The sequence below is a fragment of the Plectrocnemia conspersa genome, unplaced genomic scaffold (assembly GCF_051122295.1).
Source record: "Plectrocnemia conspersa isolate PC_06_02 unplaced genomic scaffold, ASM5112229v1 ptg000002l, whole genome shotgun sequence".
Classification (NCBI taxonomy): domain Eukaryota; kingdom Metazoa; phylum Arthropoda; class Insecta; order Trichoptera; family Polycentropodidae; genus Plectrocnemia; species Plectrocnemia conspersa.
The window spans coordinates 23568366-23581842 of NW_028277166.1; the positions used below are offsets into that span (position 1 = coordinate 23568366).

A 13477-nucleotide genomic window follows, 5' to 3' on the forward strand; every position below is an offset into this window, starting at 1 on the left:
ATACTTCATGCTTATCTTTTGGATATTTTCCAAATATCTGGAAAATGGCCAAAATTCATCCAATAAAAAACCTGGCAAAGCAGATACCATAACCAATTCACTATCTCCCGATTAGTTAACTGCCGTTTAGCAAATTATTTGAAAAAAATCATATCTCGATTCAAGGAATCAAATGTGGCAAGCGTGGCATTTCTCTGACAACGAACATATAGCCAACAATGGAAAATTGGCTAAAATTAAACCGGACTTGGATTATTTTTCGCCAAAATTTTTAAATGTCTACAAACCGGCACAAGAGCTTTCATTGGATGAATGCATCGTTCCACTGAGAAGAAGGCTATCTTTCCAGACATATAATACTGGAAAAATTATAAAATACCGAGATTCTCGTGAGAATAGTTTGTGAGGCTACTGCAGGTTATATCTGTAATATGATAATTTACACTGCGGATGGCTGGCCTATCACACAAATCATTGAAAGCGCTTTACAGACACATTATAACTTATCAGCTAAGAGCGTGTTTGTCTGACGTGATGCAGCTGCAGCTCTGTTAAGCCCAACCTACGACGGACCTTACGAAGTGCTTTCCCATACGGAAAAGGTCTTGACGCTATAGGTCAGGGATAAAAGTGTTGCAGTGTCAATAGATTGTGTCAAGCCCGCATTCACCCAACCTGAAGACACACAGGAAGACTACGTAGGACACCACGTTTCCCCATTGAGGGAGACATCACTGACACCGCTGCAGCCGGAGATCAACCCTTTACCCCCGGAAACCGAGGACGAGCAAGCACCGCCACGCGGCCCGTCTCCCACTACATCAAGACCGACCAGGACTCGACGAATGGAGGTATATTTTGGAGTTCATACAGAGCAGACGTGCGGCCGGTTGCTACAGCGAAGGGGGCGCAGGCCCTACAACCGGGCGCATTCTTCAGCTAACTTAAAGACTCGAAGACCAGCTGGACGGACCAGCTGTTGGAGACAGTGAAAAAACTTGTTACAGTGAAATTTGACACTGAAAGTGCTCCCGAGAAAGCCGGGAAACTTGGCCTCGGAATTTTCCGGGTTTTTTCGGCATTTTCCCGAGCTTTCCCGACATTTGGAGGCTATTTAGTTTTCCTGATTTTCCAAAAAATTTTCTGAGAGCAGCGAGTGACACGCGAAAACCTTATTAGGCAAGGTGCTTTTTCGGGATTTTTCGCGGTAAGCAACTGCATTTTCCGATTTTTTTTCGGGCGCTTCGGATTGCTAGTGCGCTTGCTGAGAGATCGCTGCGGGAGTTTTCCGGATTTTCTTCGTATTAGAAAAAAAATTTCCGAATTTTCCGACATTCCTGCAAAACATAATTCTAAAAATAAAAAAAATAAATAAATATATACAAGGAAAAATGTCGTCAGACGCGACCGACCGCGAAGCCCGCCTCAAAAGCGCAGTGATGGACCTAGTGAGGTTTACTTCGATCCTCTCCCTCGTCGAGGCTGAGAAACGGAGCTCCGTGCAGTATCCGACATTCGAGGGCGGACGCTGGGAGGCGTTTATAAGCCGAATCACATTCGCGGCCGAGTTGAACGAGACCGAGCCGTCTGCTCGAACACTGCGCGTCTCTGAGAGAGGAGGCGCTAGAGTCATCGCTGACGAAAGCTTTGGAGCAGAGGTTCGGAGATCGCACATCCAGAAATGCGCTTGCACTTAAGTGGCTGCTTAGCTTCAAAAAGCCCGAAGGTCAAATCGAAGGCCAAATCCACGTATTCCAAGCCATAGGAAAACAAACACGGCATCGCTCAAGAGGACCGTCCGATATTAATCAAACTTTTTCAAAAAGTCTTGGTGGCTTCCACACACGAAGAGGCAACATATATTCCGGTCAAATCGTTCGTCATTATCAGACTTCGACTAAAATTAGCTTCAGTAATGGAAGCGATTAAGCGTCTCGCCGACGACACGCTTCAAGCAAGCATCATGGTCAAAAGACGGCATGGTGAAATAAAATGGCGCACGCCATAGAAGACAGTGTCATTTCGAAACTGCTGTCTGAAGATTGATTTTAATAATAAAAAATAAAATAAATTATTATAATTTAATTATATTTATTTATAATAAAATCCTATTTTGATTTTTTTTACGATATAATTACGTAGTACTATAGCTGGTCATACACGCGCGTAACTGTCCGGCCGATCTGTCCTTCGCGGGTGCCTAATGGACAAACCAATCGTATGTGGTGAGAAAATACACAGATTTGTCTGTCTGCCTGGGCGAAAACTAAGACGCATGGGAGCCGGAAGAATGGCTAAGTGAGGGGGCAAGCGTCATGGTCAAAAGACGGCATGGTGAAATAAGCTGGCACAGGTCATAGAAGACAGTGTCATTTCGAAACTGCTGTCTGAAAATTGACTTCAATAATAAAAAATAAAATGAATTATTATAATTTAATTTCATTTATTTAGAATAAAATCCCATTTTGAGTTTTTTTACGATATTATTACGTTGTACTATAGCTGGTCATACACGCGCGTATCTTTCCGACGGATCTGTCCATCGGGGGTGCCTGGTGGACAAATCCGATTATGTGCGATAAGAAAAGACACAGATTTGTCTGTCCGCTATCCGTGCTCAAAATAAACGGATCTTATGAATGGACATATAAATATTTTTTTTACGGTTGTAAAGAATAAAACATCGTGTCTGTTTCGCCTTTTGTATGCGTTCGCGAACGCGAGCTCAATAAGGCTTTATACACAAGCAAACGTGTTTTGGATTCAGACCAAAGAACTAACCAGCACGCGTATCCCTACATATTGGTTCATAAATGGAACAGTTTGACATTAAACATCTATAGTATATTTTTTTTCAATGAAGGATATTCAGAAAGATTCAAGGCCAAAATTAATAGAAGCGATTATTTACTCATATACATTAAGTAGGCTCAATTGCAGCAACGTTGTACTTGCGGTGTGTTCAAAGAATCCTAGTCAATTTATAACCTCACTAATCATGAAGTTCTTTCTGTGCGAAAGAAGTTCCGCTGAAATTTATCTTCAACTTATTTATATTTATGGCAATAACTTATTTATATTTACGGTTTTATGAGTAGGGGTGACTTTTGTGCATTTCCATAGATTCTATAGAATCAAATTTTAGAGGAGCAGCGAGACTGACTTAGCAACCTTAATCGGGCTTAATTTATTTAATTATTTCCAATATGTAATTTTATATAAGTCTTATTATAATGAAGTTTTTATAAAAGTGCTTGTTTTAAGGCTCGTAAACGTGTGGCGCGAATCTCATATTTCGCATTGTTAAATCTGTAAAAACAAACGACGGCATCTTTGTGACAGTTAAAAATATTATACACGAGTAAAATGTCAGGATCGTGTCTTGGTGGTGACTTAATATTATTATTTGTCGAAAAAGTCGATAGAAGTGAGTATCAAAATCTTGAAATTTCGACTTTGATTTAAATAAGATCAAATATCTTAATATTGGTATTTTCGCCATTGTATGCAAAATCGAGTTGAACAGGAGTGACAGCTTGGTTTGACCAAATCGGGTAGTCAGTGTAAGTGGCTGTTTTTCTCGGAGTTTCTCAGTCGATTTGGTAGCTTCGCTTAGTGCAAGCTGGGTTGAATTCTTGTTATTCCAGTTCGAAAGCGAAGTGGTAGCCCAGTTATGGATAAAGTCCCTAACAAAAGTTTTCGGGTTTATATACCCTCTACGAATGAGGGGGAAAATTAGCATTCCTTCCAGTATTCGATCCTATGACCAGTGGTATTGATCCACGAAATATGACAATGACGAAATATTTTAATCATACAATGACTTTCTCGAATTTCAAAATACATCGACCAATTCATATCCTAACCTAAGAGAAATAGGCCAAAGTCTCTTCGACCAGATAGACAATCTAGGTCACTGTTTAGGAATGTCAAAAGGTATAGCAGCTTAAATTAGAGAACAAATAAAAAAAACTACGACGAACTTTCTGATGTTTCCAGAACAGTAGGAGATATTTTAATCTCAGATAAAGGAAATTTTAAAATATTCCATTTAATTACTAAACGAAACTTTTGGGAAAAACACTCTTATAAAGATATTTTTCGAACATTACAAAACTTACGAAACTTATTAAGAGAAAACAATATTAACTCAATTGCAATACCTCATCTAGGTTCAGGATTAGACCAATTAAAATGGCAAAGAATAAAACCAATGATTAATTACATCTTTAGAAATTCCAATGTCACAATAACTATTTATTCTATTAATAAATTTGTGAAAGGGGTTGATCGCGCAGATCTATATCTATTTTATTATAAGATTATGCAAAAAACCGTTAAATGGACAAAGCGCGTAGTAATGTTTTTACTGAACTGTGCATTATTTAACACGTTTAGAATATATTCTACAATTCCTCAAAATAAAATAAGCTACAAAAAGTTTATATATCTCGTCGGCAGATATTGAGCATTGAAAGAACCCAATTTACAAAGCCATCCTTCGACATCTGCTACTTCAGTTCAAATTTCATCAACAGACCTGCAGCAACCTTCCGGATCCACCCAAAGACAAACAAATGTGCGCGATCTTCAATTAAGACTTTCTAAAGATTAAAAGAAAATTATTACCAGCCAATCCGTGAAATATCCTACCCGTAATGTCGTGTTTGTAGTGCACATAAAAACATGGTGAAACAAACATTTGTGCCTTTTGCAAAGTTCCTCTTCATAAAAATGAATTTAATTGTTGCTATTAAGTGCGATTAGACGTGTCACGATGGCACTCCGCAAGCTCGAACAAGCAAAATCAGAATTTGAGATCGTTCAAGCATCATTGGAAGGATCCAATATGCTGACGAATGAGCGACATTCTGCAGCACTCAACGCTGTCAACAAAATTATGGAGTTGTTTGGCTCCGTAGTCGAGTCGGCAAACGAGCCACCAACTTGGTTAAAGGAGGTATTAACCGACCTCGATAAAATTAAAAAACAAACCATAAGGGAAAAGAAGTCGACAAAAATATTATCATCTTGTGAACCGCTACTAAGGAGTCGGGATGAAACGCCCCCTGAGTTACCGGAAATGACGGTGGTCGTGTCACGAAGGCAGAAAACACATCACAAGGTTACATCGAAGCCAACATCAGCATCGAAACCAGCACCAGCATTGAAGCCTGCACCAGCATCGAAGTCAGTATCAACATCAGAACCACCATCAGCATTAAAGCCAGCTCCATCATTGAAATTATCAACTGGATCAGTTGAGACGCTAGCTACGGGTTCTAAATTGACTCCTCCACCAGCTCATCGCACGGGTCCAAGACTTATTATTCGTGGGTCAGGGGTATCAAACCCACGATTAAAGACAATACAAAAGAAAAAACATATTCACCTTTTTTATTTGCATCCTGATACATCGACGACCGATATAGAAGAATATATTAAAAAATCTGTCTTTATCTACGGCCACGTCGCCTCGCGGTGTAGGGCACCCGACCGCTCGAACCTCTGCAGGAGCTACTGGCAGCCTGGGTACAAAGCCACTGAGTGCAAGGTCAAGCCACGGTAACGCACGGGGAAAGCTCGTCTCATGGAAACAATATATTTCGTCGAAATGAGCTAGATTTGGTGTAAAATTATATATTTCGAGTCCCTTGTTGGAAGGCGTCGCGAACGGTTGTGTTCTGTGTACTGATCCTAACAACAAAGCGATAATAGCGAACGTGCCGCTGGGCGCATCGCAGGCAAAATTCTTCACCATTGTCTCGAGATAACCGTTGCGATAGCCGACCAGCTGTGGGACTAACACTCCGCCACCTTCCCGCCAGCGGGCGGGAAGAACATCAGGTTGTACCGATTCTTTTATTATTTCTTATTTTGTTATCTATAGTTATTTTTAACGATGGACAGATACGTCCAGTATCTTAAGGTGGCTAACAGCCAAGACTGGCAAACACCTAAAAACCCAGCCAAAAGACTGCGTGCAGGGCCGGACGAAAATCCGATCCCTATCAAAAACAAATATACCGGATTAAAGCCGGACGAGCCAGTAACAACGGCTCAAAAAACGCGCATTCCGCCAATTATTATGAAAGCGGAAAAAACTCACTGCGAAACGGTGAGTAATATAAAAAATTATATTACTCACCGTTTCGGTTTAAAAACCCCTTTTTCTTTCAGTTTAAAAACCCCTTTTTCTTTCACGTTTAAAAACCCCTTTTTCTTTCAGGTTGTCTATAATTATTTCTCTCCCGAGAGACCCATGGTAGGCAGAGCGCTACTACCCGCAAACCATCCCTCTCCCTCGATTTCCCCTATCCAACTTCCGTCTCCAATCGGTTAATGATGCTGGAGACCATCAAGACTATTTCGCGACGGTAGCCCCCTCCACGGTCGTCAATCGTGACGACCAAGGAAGGTCTGGCCTAGCGCCGGAGTGTGCAGTACTCGAGCTAAGAGAAACCTGCAACGGACGCAGATAAACGTGTAGCTGAATATTTTAAAGCCAAAAAACTAAGACTGGAATTAACTGTGAATGAAGTAGCCACTACCAAGAAAGAGTCTTATAATGTTCTTACTCAACTTGATAGCTGAATTGGAAGAATTAAGTGATTCTTAAATTAAAACATTCAAACACAAAGCTTTCTGTCTTATTGTTGATATATCAGTCCCAAGAGAGCCCCACTTTCCGGCCACACCATTTGACGCAGTGCCTTCACCAAACTCGGTTTCTCCGCATACCTCTGGAACTTCATACACTTATGACAGTTCAAATACCTCTACACTTTGTCTACTTTTAGAGCCATTACAGGTACAAAACATCGTCTTCAAAAGCACATCAGCAATTTTTTTTTTCTACGGTCATTTCAAGGGACAGATTCACATATTTATACAGTAAAATTCGTTTTGATGACAGCAACACCAGACAATTGCGATTTCAACAATCGCAAGATTTGAACCACTACGCTCGATATTTAATCAATTTAAAGCAGCCTGTTTAAATAATTACTCTCCAGGATCGCATATCATGGTTGACGAAAGACTGGCTACGTATCGAGGGAGGTGCCCATTTCGCTTTCATCAAAAGTAAGCCTGGCAGATATGGGATAAAAATATGGGTTGCTGCTGATGTAGAGACGTCATATATTTTAAATATACAACCATACATGGGAAAGCAGCAAGTACGAGAGAGAAACCAAGGTGAAAGGGTAGTGACTGATCTTATTAGTCCTTATATTGGAACTGGACGAGGTGTCACTACTGACACCCAAGCGGCATGGATGTCGTTCAACATTTATATTCAAAGATTTAACAACAGCTTCACATGTTTTCGTTAGATACGACGCTGCTCGAGGTCCACTACATCCACCATACGAAGGACCATTTGAAGTCGTTAGCAGAACCCCGAAATGCGTCACCGTTAACATTAGGGGAAAGTTAACAACAGTATCAATCGACCGACTAAAGCCAGCATACACCACCGAGAGCACAGATGAGCCAAGCGTGTCAGAGAACCTTGAACCATGGGAAATTAGAGAATCCACTCAACTAACTCCAGTTCTGCCCAGCCGACGAACACGATCAGGACGAGTCGTACATTTCCCAGACCGCCTACAGGGATAAATATATATTTTTTTTTTCCTCTCTTCCTTTCTTTTTCTCGTAATTTTATTCAAATTACTCCAGGGGGAGTACTGTGGCGACACGTAACAATAAGTTGTTACCATTCCCGTACGATCCTCAAAATATATAAATAGACGGACAGAAACTCCAAGGGACAGTTCGCCCGATTACATTGCATCGACTCGACTACTGTCTCCGCTGACGCCTTCGCCGCCGCCACTACCATCGCCTTCTTCGCCGACCACGCTATCCACCGGACTTCTCTCAAGGACATCTAATCAGCCGGCTAGAACGCACGAGCTCCAGCACCAACGACTCGACCCCCAAAAGACCAATAGATACTATCACTCAATAGTTAGTAATCATAATCTATCCGCAAATTCGAGATTTCATAAATGGGTAGATACATCTATCGAAGAGATGTATTAATTGTTACAATTTCGATTTTGATGACGAGAAATCGACACTTAATTATTGAAGAATGTTGCTCAAAAGACCTGGTAAAATATTGCCTTGCGACCAATTTCAACTTTTACTAGGCATGCTGCATTTTTCTGATTCTGAACATCAAATACCCGAGGATAAGCTATACAAAATCTCAATGTCACCCGAAAAAACATACAGTACGAATCGAACCGCCAAACTTGATCGTTATTTTATTTCTCACGTTACTTTTGAAATTGTAAAATGGCTAATCGGCTTGTAACTGACGAAGAGTTGCTAAGAATTTTGCAAGATTCTGACGAGAGTGGTAGCGAATACGATAGCGATATTGATATTGATAATAACGTTGCGTCTGATGAAGAAGATTTAATTGAACGTGATAACAGTGAAATAGAAAACGATTCAGAATAAGAAATAAAAAACGTAAATGGTGAACAAACGGAAGAATTAACATATAATTCAAAAGCCGGACTCACGTGGATATCCAATCCCCCAAGGCACTCGAGAACTAGGTTAGCAAATACTTTTTTTTTACTTTTTAGAATGTTTATGCAATAGAATTGAATAAACAGTCGATAAAATATTGAATTAATACTATTCCCTTTAAAATATTTATTTTATATTTTTTATAGGTTTGCCAATATTGTAAATTCTGTCTCTGGCTTGACCGATTCCAGTAATAATGTTATCACGATGAAGGATGCCTTCCATTTGTTTGTTTCCGAGAATATGATAAATTATATATGCAACGAAACAAACAGACAGTGCGAACGGGAAGTCAATAAAATTCGAAAAAAAGACATTTCTCCCATAAATCCAGTTCAAAGAATTATAGACAACAAACGAACTGTTCAAACAATATTTTTATTCCGTGGCCATGTCTAGAGATAAATTTTCAGAAATATTTTCGGTGGTTAGATTTGATGATCGTTTGACCAGAGAAGACAGAGAAAAAGCAAGCGAAAATAAAATGGAAGCTATTAAAACTATTTTTGATATGTTTGTAAACTCGTGCAAAGAGAATTATACTCCCGGAACACACATCACAATTGACGAAAGGTTTGCTTATTTATAGTATAGCTGCCTTGCGGCTGCGAAAGTTTATTCGCGTATGTGTTCACCATACATATAAACATAGTGGACAGGACCCCAGTGAAGCCCCCAAGGGAGCACCGGACCAGCGGAGTCCCGCAGCTCGCTCGATATCAACTGTCAGTAAGAGGAAGAAGAACCACGCAGCGCCAGGAGCGAAAAACCAGAGATCGCTGCCGGCACAAAGGTTGTATCCGATCCTTAATAACCCCCATATCGGAAATAATAATAAAATGTCAAAATATAGCGAGTATTTATCGCAGGCCATCGGCCAAAATCAATGGTAAACGCCAAAAAATCCGGCAAAAAGATTAAGAGTCGGTGCAGGGGAAAACCCAGTTGTCACAACAAACAAATTCGGTGCACTTACACCGTTACCAACTTCGCCGTTATCAGGCAAACCCATCAGAGTCCCGCCGGTCATTATGAAGGCCGCCAGTAACGCCGAATCTTTTATGACTGCTCTTCACAGTTTAATTGAAAATAAATTTTATGTGCGATACACTCGCAATAGCAACGTGAGCGGGAGTGTTCAAACATGGATGACCACAAAAAACTGGTCGAGAGCCTCAAAAATGAGGCTCAACAATTTCATACGTACACCTCGGCTGGCGACAAGTCAGCCAAGGCTGTAATTAAAGGACTTCCAATGTTGGAAGTTGAAATTATAAAAAGAGACATTGTCTCCCAGGGCTTTGACGTCACTTCCGTGACTGCCCTTAAATCTAAAATTAACAATAACAGGTTTCCTGTATATTTAATTAATCTTCCCAACGGAACCGATATGGGGAAGTTTACTTCACATGTAAAATATATCTTCCACACAAAAATTACTGTGGAAAAATACAAAAATAAAGCCATCGGTACTCAATGTTTTAGATGCCAAAATTTCGGACATGGAGCCAGAAACTGCAATTGGAAACCGAGATGCGTCAAATGCGACGGGGACCACGCGACATCTGACTGCACCAAAGTAGACAGAGAGGCGCCGGCCAAATGCTGCAACTGCCAGAGAGACCACCCTGCAAACTATAAATTTTGCTCAGCCAGGGTCAAATATGTGAGCAACATATTCAAGCCCAGAAGCAGTGGAGCACCAGCGTGGGCGACCCCAAGGAGTTTCCCGGAGCCGAAGACGGAACGGGAAAAGAGAGCCGCTTTGCTCAATAATATTGCAGACTTCCCGCCTTTGCCAACCAAACCAGAGCCACGGCGACTACAAACCAACAACGAATCTAACTCAAAACCAAGTAAGAATGTTGAGGGCACTGAAACCAATAAAAATGCATTAGATGACTTAGGAGATTTATCTGATATTAAAAAGTTGATGAGGTCGCTTCTCGACCTCAAAACAGGCATCAAAACCTGTAAAAATATGTCAGAAAAATTTATGTTAGTGTTATAATCGTACTTCGAAGCGCCACGTTTCAATTCATATCCCCGTGCAAAATTGACCAATCAGCGACGAGCTTCCCACACCCAATCACAGAAGGGCTTTCCCCCACCAACCAAGTGCGTCCGGCACGCGACTCGACGACTATATAAGGAGGGTCACGGCCGGCGTACATCACTCTTTCTTGGGAATCCAAGCCGGGAGGAACTCTCCCTCTACACTTCACTTCACTTTGGGATTCCAACCAGGGAGGAATCTCTCTCTTCTCATCAAGAACTTCTGAAAGGGAGGAATCTCTCTCGTCCTATCAAGAACTTCAGAATGGGAAGACCTCTCCCTCTTCAAGGAACCGTCCACGTCCAGGAGGAGTCCGGAGTCAAGACCGTCCGCGCGTCTTAGCTTCGTCAACCAGTCCACGAGCGATTTTGTATCGATTTAACTTCTAAATAAAAACATTTACAACTTACACTCTCGCCTATATTTATAATGTCATTTATAACATAAGTGTTAGAATTCTTAGATAAATTAGATGATTGAATCATCAAGAAAAACTAACGTGGCTTTCTGGAACGCAAATGGCGTTCGTAAGAAGGTGGACGAAATGATTCTGATGGTGGAAAACTCAGATATCGACATAATATTATTAAATGAAACGCGCCTAAAGTCAAATCACACACTTAAGATTTCTGGTTTCGATTGCTATCGTGTAGATAGAGAACGCGGTATGGGAGGGGGTGTAGCAATACTCATTAGGAATAACTTTAGTCACTGCCAATTTAAATTACCAGAAACCAAAATCATCGAAGCGGTCGCTATTATGATTAACGTAGACTCTAAGCCCATTTTAATAATATCAGCATACTGCCCTAAGCAAGGAAGCGAATTCAAAACTGATTTAGACAAGCTCATTGCGGCTGCTCCTGCGGTCATAATAGCAGGTGACCTAAACGCTAAACATAGTTTTTGGAACTGTCAAAAATCTAACAAAAACGGCAGAACCTTGGTGGACCTAATGAGTGTTAGAGATTTTAATATAGAATTTCCAGACAAGCCCACATATTATCGAAAAAACGCGTCATCAACACTGGACATCGCCCTTTACAAAGACGTCCCGAGTGTAGCGTCAATGGAGACCCTTCAGAAACTCTCCTCTGACCACCTGCCGGTGAAATTTTCACTGGGAGGTTCGGTGGTGAGGACCGATAGGACTTGTCTGATGTACTCTCGGACGGATTGGATAGGGTTCAAAACAGGGGTTAATTCAAGAATAAATCTTACTCCTAAAACCTTTAACTGTAAAGAATTAATTGACTTATACGTAATGGACTTAACGATATGTATTAACGAGGAAATTCATACATATACACCGCGATCCCCTATGGTGCCTTTTAAATTTACATTAACACCTGCTATTAAAGAGTTAATAAATAGGAAAAATCGTTTTAGAAAAGAATGGCAGAGGCATAGGGACAGTGGTATAAAAACCATTGTCAATTCACTCACCGCGGAAATATCAGTAGAAATTCAAAAACTAAAAAACCAGTCATGGGAACACAAGCTTCAAAGTACGACTCCACAAGACAACACTCTATGGAAACTAGCAAAGGCTATTCGTCGTAATCATACAAATATCCCGCCCCTCGTGTGTGCGAATGGTAACTACGCACACACGGATCGCGAAAAAGCAGAAGCTCTTGCGACTTGTTTTGAAAGTTCACACAGACTTACACTAAACATGTACGACCACGGCACCGAATCGATTGTTAAACGAGCCGTGGACGAATTTAGATCTGATACACACCCTTGCACCAGGTTGTCACTGATACATCCTTCTGATGTTAGGCAAGCGATTCATAAATTTAAAACAAAAAAAGCCGCGGGGCTGGATTCAATAGAAAATATAGCATTAAAACACCTGCCTCAAAAGGCACTTGTTCTACTCAAGAAAATATTTAACGGTTGCTTATCTATTGGTTACTTTCCTCAGGCTTGGAAAACAGCTAACGTAATCCCCATTCATAAAACAGGCAAGGACTCAAAAATGCCAATTAGCTATCGTCCAATTAGCCTCCTCTCTTGCCTCAGTAAAGTCTTCGAGCGAATAATCTTAAGAAAGCTACAACCCCATATAGCGTCCGCAATCCCTGAATTCCAATTCGGATTCAGACAGCATCACTCAACTAATCATCAGTTGACAAGAGTTGCAGAATACTTTTCGCAAAAATTTAATACCAAAAGAGACACGGGAATGTTTCTCCTAGACATCGAAAAGGCTTTCGATACTGTCTGGCATGACGGTCTTATATTTAAATTATTAAAGGCAGATGTACCTTTCTTTCTTATCCGTATCATAGATGCGTACTTGAGTGAGAGGCAGTATACTGTTACGGTTAAGGGTTCACCGTCGTCCCCGAGAGAAATTCCCATGGGAGTGCCTCAAGGGAGCATACTAGGACCCCACCTCTTTAATGTATATATTGGCGACATGCCCACTTTGAAAAAATGCCAGATGTCTCTATATGCAGATGACACAGCGTGTTACACTTCGTCATTAAGTCGGAACCTCATTATAAATCGACTCCAGGAGGCACTTCTCAAATTGGCGGCGTATTTCCGCCAATGGAAGATAAAAATTAATGAGGCCAAAATTGAGGCGATAATCTTTAGTAAAAAGAGACTTGCTCCACCCACCCGGCAACTTTGTTTCAATAATTCACTGGTGAAATGGAGTGAAAGAGTTAAATACTTAGGATTGCACTTAGACAATAAATTAAATTGGAAATTCCAAGTAGAAGAGTGCCGTAGGAAAGGATTCATGGCACTGTCGGCTCTTGCCCCGATCTACAAGCGAAAAAGTAAACTGAGTAGTAAAAATAAACTGATCCTGTATAAAACTCTAATTAGACCCCTAATTACTTATGGATC

The 13477-nt window shown here is 40.8% G+C and overlaps 1 long non-coding RNA gene across 1 annotated transcript; it reads left to right on the forward strand.

The window, feature by feature from the left end:
• Nucleotides 1–8460: 8460 nt before the first annotated feature.
• LOC148238099 (uncharacterized) lies at nt 8461–13024 on the forward strand. The gene is made up of 3 exons (XR_015812714.1): nt 8461–8579; nt 8700–9346; nt 10039–13024. It is a non-coding gene; the product is annotated as an uncharacterized LOC148238099 (long non-coding RNA).
• The last annotated feature ends 453 nt before the right edge of the window (nt 13025–13477 follow it).